This window comes from Chionomys nivalis, chromosome 9 (assembly GCF_950005125.1).
Source record: "Chionomys nivalis chromosome 9, mChiNiv1.1, whole genome shotgun sequence".
In the NCBI taxonomy this organism is placed as follows: Eukaryota; Metazoa; Chordata; class Mammalia; order Rodentia; family Cricetidae; genus Chionomys; species Chionomys nivalis.
This window is the reverse complement of record NC_080094.1, coordinates 52,369,943-52,380,570: the sequence shown is the minus strand read 5'-3', so window position 1 is coordinate 52,380,570 and position 10,628 is coordinate 52,369,943.

Here is a 10,628-nt window from a genome sequence, read left to right as displayed (position 1 = left end):
CTCTGCCTCCCGAGTGCTGGGATTAAAGGCGTGCGCCACCACTGCCCGGCTCTACCCTTTCTTTACAACTCAAATTTAATAGCATAAAATTCTAACTCAGCCTCAAAATTTGAGAATTATACTTTTGTCTGTTTGATAGTTTTTCCTTATTTGTTTTTGTGTCTTTAGTTAAGCCCTTCTGAACTTGTAAATGAAAAAAAACCTATTAATTATCTTTTCCTGAAACATTAAATATTACCTCTTCCTGAACACTTTATCTTAGTCACATTCTATTGATTAGGTTTTACATAGAATCTAACACTATCTGTAGACTAAAAATTAATTATTAAGAGTGTTACGTAAGTTTACACTAAGTTGTTTACATTGGATTATTGTAAGAGTGTTCAGTATTTATCCAACATGTACACAGTAAATAAAAATCTCCAACATTTGTTTCTCAAACAAGATTATTATATTTTAGATAGATAATGCAAATATAATAATATGTCCATGGAATGCTTCCAGGAACAATAAAATCAGTTGACACCTTAAGTTTTGCAGGACTTGGAAATCTGAAGAAATAAAATGACACATCTCATAGTTTCTTTTTATATTGTTGGGATAAAATACTCCCAGGTGATTCTAGATCCTGTCAGGTTGACAGGTAACACTCACAGCTCTGTCCCCTGTCAGTGAGACACCCAAACATCACCTTTAAGCCATACCCTCCACTCCTTGTCCACACAGTCTCATGACCATGTTTAAACATAAAATGTATAAAGTCCAACTTTAAAGTCCTCATAGTTTTCAACAATTCCAGTACTTTAAAATTCTAGCCTCTTAGCTGTAGGTTTGTATAAAATAAAAGAAGTTATATCCTTCCATCAGACAGAGGCACAAAGTAAGCATTTCTGTTCCTAAAGGGAGGAACGATCAGACCAAGATTTTATCAGACAAAATTAATCCCCAGAGACCAAGGGCTAAAGCTGGTGGATGGGAAAGATGAGGAGCACCAAGGCTACTCGCTTCTCCAGTTCTGATCAGGCGTGTGTCTGCTTCCCTCCTGAGAAGACCAGAGGCCCCTTCTAACAGCTTACCTGCAGCAGCTCCCCTCTCCAAATGGCCAGATGGGAATCCCAGACCAGAGTTGTATCGCAGAACTGGGGCCACCACCACAGTTGGTGTGATGAGGGCAAGGACCTACACTGAAATGGTATTTGGCATGATTTAGCAGCTTTATATTGGCTATACCAGGAACCCGTCTATGGAGTAGCAACTTTTCTATGCCATCTGGGTTTTGCCCTGCCAGGAGCTGTGGGGCTCTTCTGTTGGATGGTCGCCCTCCTCATTCTCTTTACCATGTGAGATTCCATGGGGTCACCCAGCTGTCCCTGCTGCTTCAACTCTGCCAGTCCTGGTGCTGAAATGAACTAGTGTAACCAATGTAGCAATCAACATGGAGGTTCTTCAAAAAATTGAAAAAATAACTATGACCCAGCTGTACCACTCTTGGGTTTTAGCTGAAGGACTTTAAGTCAATATACCATAGAAGTACTTGCACTTCAGGTCTTTCTATTGCCATTAGTTTTGTTAACAGTTTTTTTTTTTAATTAAACTAAAGGAACAATTGTGTGTGTGTTTGTGTGTGTGTGTCTAGTCTATGCAGGTACCTTCACAGTTCAGAAGAGGGCATCAGATCTCCTGGAGCTGAAGTTACAATCAGGTTTGAGCCTCCTGACATAGGTGCTCAGAACTGAGCTTTTGCCACCTCTCAAGCTTCACACATTTGTCGACAGAGGTTTCTGTCCTGCCCGATCCCACCCCAAAGAAACACACAGAGGTCTTCATTGATCATAAACTGGTTGGCCTATTAGCTCAGACTTCTTATTAACACTTATATTAGCTCATAATTCTTGTCTGTGTTAGCCATGTGACTTGGTACCTTTTTTGGCGAGGCATTCTCATCTTGCTTCCTGTGTCTGGGTTCCTCCGTGTTGACTACAGACTCACTCTTTCTCTTCCCAGAATTCTCCTGTTCTCCTTGCCCCACCTATACTTCCTGCCTGGCTTCTGGCCAATCAGCATTTTATTAAACAAGTGCAAGAAAAAAATCTTTACAGGGTAAAACCATTGTCCCACAGCACACATTCATGTTTATTGTTGCACTAACAAATAGAATCATCTGGGCTGGAGAGATGGCTCAGTGGTTAAGAGCATTGCCTCTGCCTTCCAAAGGTTCTGAGTTCAATTCCCAGCAACCACATGGTGGCTTACAACCATCTGTAATGAGGTCTGGTGCCCTCTTCTGGCCTGCAGACATACATACAGATAGACTATTATATACATAATAAATAAATAAATATTTAAAAAAAACAAATAGAATCATCCTTGATGCTCATTACCTGTCAAAAAGATAAAATGCGGTACATATTCAGACATAAAGAAAAAGGAAATATGACATTTTCAGGAAATGGATACAACTAGGGATCATTAAAGTGAAATAAGTCAGACTCAAATACTGCATTTTTTCTCATATGCAAACTCTGGGTCTGAATTGTGTGTGTGTGTGTTCATAAAAGTAGAGGACTATAAGGGAAAGAAGAGATCTTAGAGATGGAGGAGCAATGAGATAGATAGATAGATAGATAGATAGATAGATAGATAGATAGATAGATAGATAGAGACAGAGATAGATAGGTGTTATAGTGGAATACATGTGGAAAACCGGAAGGGTAACAAGCTGGGGGGGTGGTAGGGACCAGATGGGGTAAGAGAAAGTAGTTGGTTAGAGAGATGAATAAGATATATATGTACAAAAATTCCATAATGAAACTCAATACTTTATATGTTAGCTTAGATACATAAGTAAACAATAGATATTAACAGTAAAATAATAGGAAACAGAATGAAAGAAATTATAGACCTAGGGATTTGGGTGTAGCCCCAATGGTAGAATACTTGCCTAGCCAGTGAGAGGCCCTCAGTCTTCAACAGGGTTTGGGTGCGGTGACTAAAAGGAGAGTAGTCAAATAAAGAATCACTGTGAAAGATTTACAAAACCTCTCAGTAATTTACGAAAGCAAACCAAGTAATCAAGAATATAGACTTTACACAAGCTAATGAATTTGACTTACTTGACAGAACATTAATATTATAGTTGATAATTATTTTTAAATATGCATGTGACATTTATAAGGTAAATCTTTTCAAAATTTAAACTGTGTGTATATGTATTTGTGTGTGTCTAGAAGAGGGTGCCAGACCACCTGGAGCTGGGATTACAGGCGGTTGTGACACCTGAGATGGGTGCTGAGAGCTGAGTTGGGGTCCTCTGCAAGAGCAGAGCTGCACCTTAACCACTGAGCTGTTTCTCCAGCTCCTCCAGGAACATTTCTGTAAATCAATCACATTCTGCATAATCACTGAGACATCACAAATTACCCTTGGTCTGGGATTAAGCTCAGTCTAGGGCTTAAGAAGAGGGCTAGTCTAGCATGCAGTAAGCCACAGGCTTCATCAACTGGGCATGGTGACACACACCTGTAATCCTAGCATTCTAGAAGTGGGCAAGCAAACCAGGGGAGATCAGGTATTCAAGGCCAAACTACAGAACAAGTCTGAGGCCGTTCCGGGCTACCTGAGACCATATTTCAAGGTCATCAAGGCTAGCCTTGTACACGTGAGAGTTTTCAAACCAACAACAATAAACAAATCGCTGTTAAGATGTGGAGCTTAAAATAGCAATCGATTACTGTTTTTTAAGCTTCTTTGGCTTGCCGAGACTCAGATGGTTTTCACTTCATGTCTCTTACGTAGCTTTGGTCAGAAAGAGTCAATACTGGAGTCATCCTAAGGCAAACTTGGCCTAGATTTAAGATGGCTTCTTTAGTTACCTGTCTTGGCACTGTGGCACTCCTTGGCCCTTTCTCCCCTGAAGATCTGTCATCTCCAGAGTCCTTTCACCTATGTTGAATCTTTCAAGCCTTTAGTTCCAGGGTAGTCATGCTTCTTCCATGGTGGTCGTTTTCCCAGCAGGATGAGAGAACTACCAGGCCAGCTGTTTTCTCTTGGTCAGTGACAGGGCCCATTTTCTCTTGTTTTGTAAAGTGCAGGATCATATTGCAGAAGGGCATGTGGCTGGGGAAACAGGACCACCTTTGGGATATATAATGTAGTATAATTGGTACATTGCATCAGAAACTAACAAATTTCAAAGAATTTAAGTTGTTCAAATTATGTTCTGGGCCGGGCGGTGGTGGCGCACGCCTTTAATCCCAGCACTTGGGAGGCAGAGGCAGGCGAATCTCTGTGAGTTCGAGACCAGCCTGGTCTACAAGAGCTAGTTCCAGGACAGGCTCCAAAACCACAGAGAAACCCTGTCTCGAAAAACAAAAAACAAAACAAACAAATAAAAAAAAATTATGTTCTGACCTCAGGGAAATTAAGTCATAAACCAATAAAGAAAATAGTAACCTAAAAGCCTGCTGTGCTGACTGGTTTTATGTCAACTTGACATAAGCTCTAGTCATCCTAGAGGAGAGAGCCTCAACTGAGAAAATTCTTCCACAAGATGGAGCTGCAGGTGAGTTCATCGGGCATTTGCTTACTTTGTGATTGATGTGGGAGGACCCAGCCATTGTGGATGGTGGCTTCCCTGGGCTGGTGGTCTGAGGAGTGGATGGGGGTGAGGTAGGGGACAGGTGGAGAAAATGGGAGGAGGGGAGGGAACAGGAACTGGGATTGGTATGTAAAATGAAAAAAGATTGTTTTCTTTTTAAAAAAATAAGTGAAAAAGATACAAAAAAACTAAAGTAAAGAAAGAAACAAAAAGAAAGGAAGGAAGGAAAGAAAGAAAGAAAGAAAGGAAGGAAGAAAGAAAGGAAGGAAGGAAGAAAGAGAAAGCTTGAGCAAGCCATGAGAAACAAGCCAGTAAGCAGCACTCCTCCATGGCCTATGCACCAGCTCCTCCCTGATCTGAGTCCCTGCCTTGGTTTCCCTCAATGGACTGTGTGTGATGCTGAATATGTAAATCAAATAAACCCTTCCCTTTGCAAGCTGCTTTTAGTCATGGTCTTTACAGCAATAGTAACCCCAATAAGACGCCTGCATATGGAGTATTAAGGATTGTACTTCTAGGGACTGGAGAGATGGTTCAGTGGTTAAGACTGCTGGCTGTTCTTCCAGAGAACCTGTGTTTGACTACCAGCGTTCACAAGACGGCTTATGGTTGTTGTAACTTCTGTTCCAGGGGATCTGACACCTTCTTCTGGTGTCCTAGGCACCAGGCACAAATGTGGTGCACAGCCTATACGTGCAGACTGTAGTTGGACTTTTTCTATCCTGTCAGCCAACTACCAGATAACCACACAGAGATGTCTTTTAATTATAAAAGCTTGACTAATAGCTTAGGCTTGTTTCTAACTAGCTCTTTTAACTTAATTTAACCTATTTCTATTGATTTACTTTCTGCCTTGTGGCTTTATTACCTTTATTCTGTACTGCCCATGCTGCTTCCTCTGAGTCCTGGTGTCTCCTTGCGACTCCGCCTTTCTTTGTGTCTGGCTGCTGCACCTATACTTCCTGCCTAGCTAATGGCCATTTTGCTTTTTATTGAACCAATAAGAATGTGCCTTGGCCAAGATACATCTTCACAGCATACAATAAGATTATTCCACAGCAACAGACAAAACACCCATATGCATACAACTAAAATAAAAAAGAAATATGTTTTAAAGAACATGTATACTTAAAACATGTGGAAAATTAGAAAATGTCTTAACTAAGTGGCAATAAATACAGAAATTATAACCTGTAGCTAAAGCCAGGCTAGGAAATATTATGATCCTAAATACATGGTGTAGATATGAATAAAAGCTGAAAATCAATTCATGTACATGAATAAAGTGAACATCCAAAAATGAAACAAAGTCATGTGCATACACAATTTTGCTTTGGAAAATAAAATACATACATTATTATAATATATGAAAGCCATAGCCTAGATTGAATGGAAATAGAAGAAAAAAAATCAATTTTATGACTGACCTTTAGCAATTTAATATTTCTTATCAAAGCTTGTGTGGTTTCAACTAAATAGAAGACTGATAGCCTTAAATATTAAAATTAAAAACAAACATAGTTGAGTACGGTGGTCTTGTCTATGATTCCCATCACTCAGGAGATGAGGCTGTTGGAGAGGGGGCCACTTGTTCTTCTGGCCGCCCGGCTAGCTTAGCCCTTGAAATAACTACACAGACACTGTATTAATTAAAACAATGCTTCGCCCATTAGCTCTAACTTCTTATTGGCTAACTCTTACATCTTAATTTAACCCGTCTCCATTAATCTGTATATCACCATGAGGTTGTGGCCTACCAGCAAAGTTTCAGCACGTCTATCTCCAGTGGCAGATCATGGTGTCTCCTGACTCTGCCCTTCTTTCTCCCAGCATTCAGTTCAGTCCTCCTGCCTACCTAAATTCTGCCCTATCAACAGGCCAAGGTAGTTTCTTTATTCATTAATAGTAATCACAGCACACAGAGGGGACCCCCACATCACGAGGTGAGGAGGGACTGTAACTCAAGTTCTGTGGGGGTCTCTGCAATTACCATGGCCAACAGAGTAAAGATCCATGGGAGGCAAGAAGGTGGTTTGGTTCAGCATGACTCAGTAGCTGGTGTTGGTTCAAACTTTGGGAGTCTGACCCCAAGTAGTTTATTTTGGGCTTTTTGCTTTGTTGTTGTTGTTGTTTATTTTTTGTTTTGTTTTTTTGAGACAGGGTTTCTCTGTGTAGACAAGACTGGCCTGGAACTCAAGAGATCTGCCGGCTTCTGCTGTCTGAGGGCTTGGATTAAAAGCATGCATTACCACTGCCCAGCTATTTTAGGCATATTGAAGCACAGCACAATTTGAAAGCGAAATATTTCCTGGTGATGATTCATTTAATTACGTGTGAACAATAAAGTTTAAGACGTGACTATGTCCTATGTCGAAACTCTTTGTAAAGTATGTGTGACACCTTCCATAAAGATGGGTTCTATAGATTAACAGCGCATAATAAGGGTCTGGGAGAGGATCCGGTGGAGTCTGGGCCACACAGATAGCATAAAAGTCACCATGCTGTTAACTACTGGTCAGTCTCCCCCATGAAAAGACAACCCTTTGTGTTTAGCATTCCTGGTTCCCCTGTGTTTATCTGTGAGCACAGGAACTTTGTGCCTCTCAGGAAGCCCAGACCAGCCTTCAGAGAGTCACCATCAGGACAGTAGGATCACATAGCAAGACTGTCTTTTTTTTTTTTTTTTTTTTTGGTTTTTTGAGACAGGGTTTCTCTGTAGCTTTGGAGCCTGTCCTGGAACTAGCTCTTATAGACCAGGCTGGCCTCGAACTCACAGAGACAAAACTGTCTTGAAAAAGAAAATAGGCTAACCAAAACCCAAGTCAAAGGCATAAATAGTGTAAATTTTAATGATTGCTTGCATTTAAGATATGAAAAAGAAAATAATTAACCTAAAATGTATAATAATGAAAACTGAAGAAAGTAATTCAATGAAATAAAGTGAAAAATAATTTTAAAAATTATCAAAGGTAGTTCTTTAAAAGTTTGAATAAATACAAGTTAGAACATGTGCTATCAAAAATTAGAATTTTAATAGGTGTGTTTATAAACAACAAAGAGTAATATTAACCCTAAGTATAGGACTTTTATTATTTTTATTGATTTTTTAATATATGTCACTATCTTTTGTTCTCATTCTTTTCCCTCCCCCACTCTTCTTCCCCATTTTCCCTGATTCCAAACTTCTTTCCAAATTTTTTTTGCCATTTAAAAAGCTAAAGTATAATTACATCACTTCCTCTTCCCTCTGCTCTCTCCAACAGTTCCCATATCCCATTATTGCTCACTCTCAAATTCATGGCCACCTTCTCTTTAATTATTTTACATATAGAAATGAATAAATATATAAATGTAACCTGCTGAGTCTGTCTAGTTGCTTGTGTGTGTACAGTTACAGGGCTGAGCACTTGGAACTGGATAACCAAGTAGGGGCCATCTCCCTGGGGAGGACGAGGTCCCCCTCTCCCAACAGTCTGTAGATCTTTGGTAAGGGTAGGGTCTCTCGATAGTTCTCCTTTCCACATTAACATGTCCCTTGGTCTTGCCATTGTCTGGGTCTTATTTAGGCAACCATGTTGTTGAGGTAACATGGATGTAGCTTCCCAGTCTTTTCCAAGAGACGCAATCTCACTGCAGACTCCCTTGGTCCTCTGATGCTTCCTTTCTGCCCCCTCTTCCACTATGTTCCATAAGTTTGGTTTTTATTAATTAATTACTTTTTTAAAAAACAAATTTTCTCCTTTTACATACTAATCCCAGTTCCCACTTCTTCCCCTCCTCCTGCTCCCTCCACCTTCCTCTCACCCCCCCCCATTCACGCCTCAGAGATCCCATGGGAATCAACAAAGTCTAGCAGGACCAAGGCCCTCCCCACTATATCTAGGCTGAGCAAGGTATCCCTCCAAGAGAAGGACTCCAAAAAGCCAGTTCGAGCAGTAGGGATAAATCCTGGTCCCACTGTCAGTGGCCCCACAGACTGCCCCAGCCATACAACTGTCACCCACATTCAGAGAGTCTAGTTTGGTCCTATGCTGGTACCTTCCTTGTCCAGCTGGAGTTGGTGAGCTCCTATTAGCTCAGGTATACTGTTTCTGTGGGTACCTTCCTTGTCCAGCTGGAGTTGGTGAGCTCCCATTAGCTCAGGTAAACTGTTTCTGTGGGTGGTTCCACCATGGTCTTGACCCCTTTGCTCATATTATCACTCCTCCCTCTCTTCGACTGGACTCTGGGAGCTCAGTGCAGTGCTAGCTGTGGATCTCTGCATCTGCTTCCATCAGTTACTGGATGAAGGTTCTATGGTGACATTTGAGATAGTCATCAATTTGACTACAGGGCAAAGCCAGTCCAGGTACCCTCTCCATTACTGCTTAGGGTCTTAGCTGGGGACATCCTTGTGAATTCCTAGGAGTTTCTCTAGTGCCAGGTTTCTTGCTAGCACCATAATGGCTCCCTCAATCAAGATATGTCTTTCCTAGCTGTGGGGCTTGTGTTGTAGACGCATCAATTGGGACTGGGCATCATATGATCAGCTCTCAGGATTTTGATCAGCTGTGGCTTTCTGTAATGGCCTCCAAAGAAACTTTTAATGATGGTGGTGACTCCTATGTAGGGAGGATGTAATTCCTCCCTGCCACCTCAGAGGCTCACAGGTAAAAGATCACTTTGAGTCTTAATAGAGACTTTGGACTTGAACTTTTGAGCAATGCTGAAGTTGTTGAGGTTTTGAGGAGGGAATTGGCACATTTTGTACTATATATAAGATAGTCACAGGAAGTTAGGCAGAATTATGACATTGCTATTGTAATTATTTAGATATTATGTGGGGTATAAGGAGAAACAACTGGATATCAAGTTGAAGCCCTAAGAACAGTTCTTCAAATTTTATGGTTTAAACTATACAGATTTGTCATTTTGTAGTTCTAGAAGTCAGAAATCTCCAAGAAGTTTCATGGAGCAAAATCTAAGTGCCTAGAAGGCTGAGATTCCCTCAGAGGCTCCTGGGGGACCTGCCCTGCTCTCTGTATACAGGGTTACTCTTCCCTCTCCGCTTCTCCTTCATCTCAGATGCCAACGCAGCATAGCATCTTGTTCCCATCATCAGATTGGTGGTTTTTATCTGTGGCAAAATCTTCATTTCCTTTTCTGTTCTAAGGGCTCTTATGATTACTTTAGAGTCTACCCAGATAATACAGGATGATTCATTCCCCCATTTCAAGAACTGCGATCAAGCCTGGAAAAGCCCTTTCTCCAAATAAGGGGGCATTCACAGGTTCCAGAGATTAATGCCTGGAATATTTTGGGTGCCACCCTCCCCTATACAATTGTTTTTCAGTACAGGAGGTCTGTTGTGAACCTTTTCTTGTGTTTGTTCTGTACACACTGAAAATGAAATCAGTGGTGTTGATTTCACTGCCAAGGCTGGAGAGAATGAAGATAGTTAAGCACCAAGAACACCAGTTACCTGGATCAAATAGACGCCCTTATTTTGCCATCTCCTATATGGTGAGAAGGGTGAGGTGAGATGGAGGTTTAATTTTGGTTGGTCGTATGCATTTAGAAACTCCTCCATTTCTTTCGGTTTTCTTCATTTAATGGAATATATGTTTTAATTATATTATTAATATATATTAATATATATTAGCAGGACCTAATACTTTTTCTTTTTAATTTTAAATATTATTATTATTTTGTTATTATTATCATCATTATTTCTGCATGTGTGTGTGTGGAAGAGGGAGGAAAGGAAGATTTTGTGGAGTCATACAATTTATTCTTGCCACCTTTCCGTGGCTGCCTGAGATTAAATTCTAGTCGTCAGGGTAGTGCCCGAGCACTTTTACCCGTTATGCAGTCTCACTGGCTTGAGCTAATGATTTTCTGAGTTTTATTGGTATGTGTTATAATGGCTGCCTTTTCATCTGTTTTGGTTGGTTTGACTGAGGGCTTGTCAGTCTTACCTTTCAGCTTTATTAGAAACCCGCTGTTATCCTGATAGGCCTGCATCTATTGTGACTTGGTACTTCTTTCTCGC